General features: G+C 38.1%; 1 non-coding gene across 1 annotated transcript; it reads right to left on the minus strand.

The window, feature by feature from the left end:
* Positions 1-3,174: 3,174 nt before the first annotated feature.
* trnaa-ugc (transfer RNA alanine (anticodon UGC)) lies at positions 3,175-3,246 on the minus strand. Its single transcript has one exon. It is a non-coding gene; the product is annotated as a tRNA-Ala (tRNA).
* Between the last annotated feature and the right edge of the window lie 519 nt (positions 3,247-3,765).

Here is a 3,765-nt window from a genome sequence, read left to right on the forward strand (position 1 = left end):
CTCACTTCGTGTCCTTCATTGGTCACTTTGCACTATTGACTTTTCCTGAACATCAGAGCATATTTTACCAATATGGAAATGAAATAAATAAATAGAAATAAAAAATCTGAAACAATTAGTTAGAAGGCAGAATGCTCCCCCGCACGCAGGAACAAACGGTGGATTCAGCAGGGAGGATTAGTGTGTGTTACACAGAAAAGATAGGCTTTGTGAGTGAGTGTGTGTGCAACATCTGCATGTATCTTCGCTCATGATGCCATCAACATTTTCCTCCCAATCCTCTTAACGTGAGGATTAAAACAGAAGTAAAATGAAGTCGAACAGATTTGTCACTCCATCCCTTCCTGTCTGCTCCGGCCTCTCGTGCTGCTTCTTCGTGTTTAAGCTACTGAACCAACTGTTAGACAGCAACACGCCATGACCTGCTTCTGTATTCACCGTTCACATGCAGCTCCCTCTCTCTATGAAAGCATCGCAAAGCGACGCAAAGCTGGAAAACCATTTCGACCGGGTGTGTCTCTGTAATAAAAACGTTTGTTCCTGGTTTTCCTGGTTGGTATTTTCTTTATTGCTACAGATTGGGGCACATCGATGCTAATACTGTTTCTTCCATTGTTAGATTCCCTGGCCTATTAACTTCCCGCCCAGTCCCACTGGGATCATTACGCTCCATCTCATCTGTGTGTGGAGCTGGATGGTGGTTTACCAGGAAACCCGACTCTTTCTGCAGCTTCACACACACATCTGACACGTTTCCTTCACACACAGATCCTCGTCTTCAGCGTACATTTTACAAAGTCTTGAAAGACTTTTCAATCCTCTGACTTTTTTGGACTTTGTATATCTTTGGGATATTAAGTGTAATACTTTGACCTTATGCTGCAATCATGTTTCTCCACTCAAAAAAGTTTGACCTGGCTACATTTATGTCTATAGAATAAATACTAGTAGCCTATCCATGGATACTAATTATATTGTTTTTGTAAAATTCCGGGTATTTATGTATTCATTTTACCTACTTCTGTATAATTACTATCAGCTTAAAATGACTAAGTTGAATGAAATTATATTTGATCAGTAAGGTCAACAATATCAAATAATCGATCAATTCTACCAAATGTAAATTGCCATACACTTTCACTCCAGAAATTGCACAATATTAAAACAGTATTTTTTTTTTTACTTAAGTTTGACATTCTTACAAATCTATTCAGTTATTTTAATTGTCACTTTGAAAAACAGGTTATCTGTTAGTTGGACTTTCTCTGATTTTATTGCATTTTCAATCAACTCTTATTGTTGGTCACCCTGTCAAGTAATATAAAGAAATGTACAGCTGCACGTTTCAGCTGCCACAGTTCATATTTTCTCAAAAAATGTGTGGCACACTTACCTTACTTAAAAAAAATCAAGTCACTTGCTGATCTGATCTTAATGAGTAAAAAAATATTATTGCTTTTTAAATTTTCCTTACATACAAAGGTTTCAGCCAGAACCATTGCATTTGCTGTTTTATCATTTCTTTTTATGTCTTAATCTTCTACGTTTTCCATGCTTGTTTTTGTTGTAAAAGAACTTTGTCGTTTTTGACTTGTGAAAGCAGCTACATGAAAAACGTTTACCCAGTGATACAGAAATATGGAAATGCTTAATGCATCGTTAACCGTAACAAAGTGATGGATTGCACTAGATTTGCTTGTTAATTTTGAAATATTAGCTGCTCACACAGTGTAACACACATATGCAGGTGTAAAACTGCCATAAACAGATGTCAGTGAAAAAACCCCTGATCAGGATGGATGCTTGGGTCCTTTCACAATGCAACTTTTTGAAAGTCAAAAGTCTATTAAATGTTTCCTCTGTCACCGTGACAACAGACTACTTCCTCCTGAATGCAGCTGCTGGGAAGGGTCAAAGGTGACTTGGGGTTAATGGGTGATGGAAGCTGGATGGGGGATCTTGTTATATATATGAAAGGAGTTGTGTGTCTGTGACTGTGAAGGACTCATTTAGTTGTTGCCCATAGCAACCAAAATGCTCACCCCCCTTTTTTTTTTACACTCCGTGCTGCGTCTGTTGCTCTGAATGACCCTCTCCCAAGTTGACCACAGATGGATCCCTTCTGAGGGCCACATGACGATTTTACTAATAAAGCCGTTGGTGGGTCAGAGGACGGCATATTGTCTCAGTATCCAGCAGTGTAACAATTACACAGATCTGTGATGATGTAACCCTGCGGCTGATGATCAAATGCTGGTGAACCACCAGTGATGCACTGGGCCAGGGAGGACCAGGGTCAGGGCTTCAGACCAACAATAAGAGCAGTGTGGGACTGAACTGTGATTATTAATGTGCATGTCAGAACTTTTAATCCATCCATTTATTCGTTGTCTTTGCCCTCAGAAAGTTCTGGAAAACCCAGACTCTCCCCAGTGACGTCTCCAGCTCTTCTGCTCATTGGACCAAAGCAAAATGTTCCCAACTGAGAAGGGGAAGAGATGGAAACCTCTTTCCCTGAGTTCTAGGTAGAACCATCTCAAACGACTGTTCAATGTGGACAAGCATTTAGTTCTACTCAAAACTCATAGCTCCTGATTGTGTGTCCAGAGCAAAGCCTTGCCAAAAAAATAGAGCTTGAAACATTGAAAATAGGTAAAAAATACAACTAAAAGTTCAAATATATATTCAGTATAAATAGACACATATATTTTTTTCCCAATGTCTGAAGTTAAATCTGACCAAACTTCTCTTGTTTTAGGTCAATTAGAATTACCAAGCATATTTTTGTTTGCTAAATGCTAAAAAAAATAAATAAAAATAAAAAACTTGGAAAGAACATTTTTTAGAGATTTTTTGTAACTTTCTCCATAGTGTATTTCAGTAACTCAGTTCACTTAATGACACACATTATAAGTTATGTATTCATTCGCTATAAACGACATTGTTGTTAAAACATAACATCGGACCAATTAAAAAAACAGACATCAATCGGCTTCTACTTTTTGCTATTTATCCACTTGGAGTTAGAGTGTACTGGATAAAGTTATAAAGTTCTCCAAAAGAACTATCAATAGTAATTTAATGACATAAAGTGTTTTAATAGTCGAATAATTTACTGTGCGAAAAATTAAAATAAAATAAATGTATAAAAAACCATTTAAAAAAAATTCCCGCTGGAGATGCCGGGGATTGAACCCGGGGCCTCATACATGCAAAGCATGCGCTCTACCACTGAGCTACATCCCCTGGCGGAAACACACCGCGAAATCATGCAATATAAAGATACACAGCATCTATGTGATGCCGAAAATTCATATGGCTGTGTTGGTTCCATGCAATGCGATTCCTGCTTTTGTCTTCTTCTTCCTTCCTTCCTTCCATTCTTTCTTTCTTTCATTTTTTTTTAATTTAAATAAAATAAATCACGTGACATCACATGAAATCTTCGTTGTCTTCCCCTGCACTATCAAGACTGCCAACACCCACGGAACAAATTCCCTTTGTCTCCTAAACATCGCCTGAACAATAAAGAAACTTAATCAAACTCCTGCTGTTTGAGCACTAAACGACATACCTGTGCTTACATTAAAATGTTTGAGAACGTTATTGCATAATCAACCACAAGATGTCGCTCTAGTCCACACCTGCCTACCTAGAACGTAATGACAGTTCTGCCAAAACTTTACATTTTACGCGAAAGTCTAGTCTATACCTGGCCCGCATGAAGTAGGTGTGTTTAGTACTTTTTGACGTAGTCAGCTGCGA

This window comes from Xiphophorus couchianus, chromosome 11 (assembly GCF_001444195.1).
Source record: "Xiphophorus couchianus chromosome 11, X_couchianus-1.0, whole genome shotgun sequence".
NCBI classification, from domain to species: Eukaryota; Metazoa; Chordata; class Actinopteri; order Cyprinodontiformes; family Poeciliidae; genus Xiphophorus; species Xiphophorus couchianus.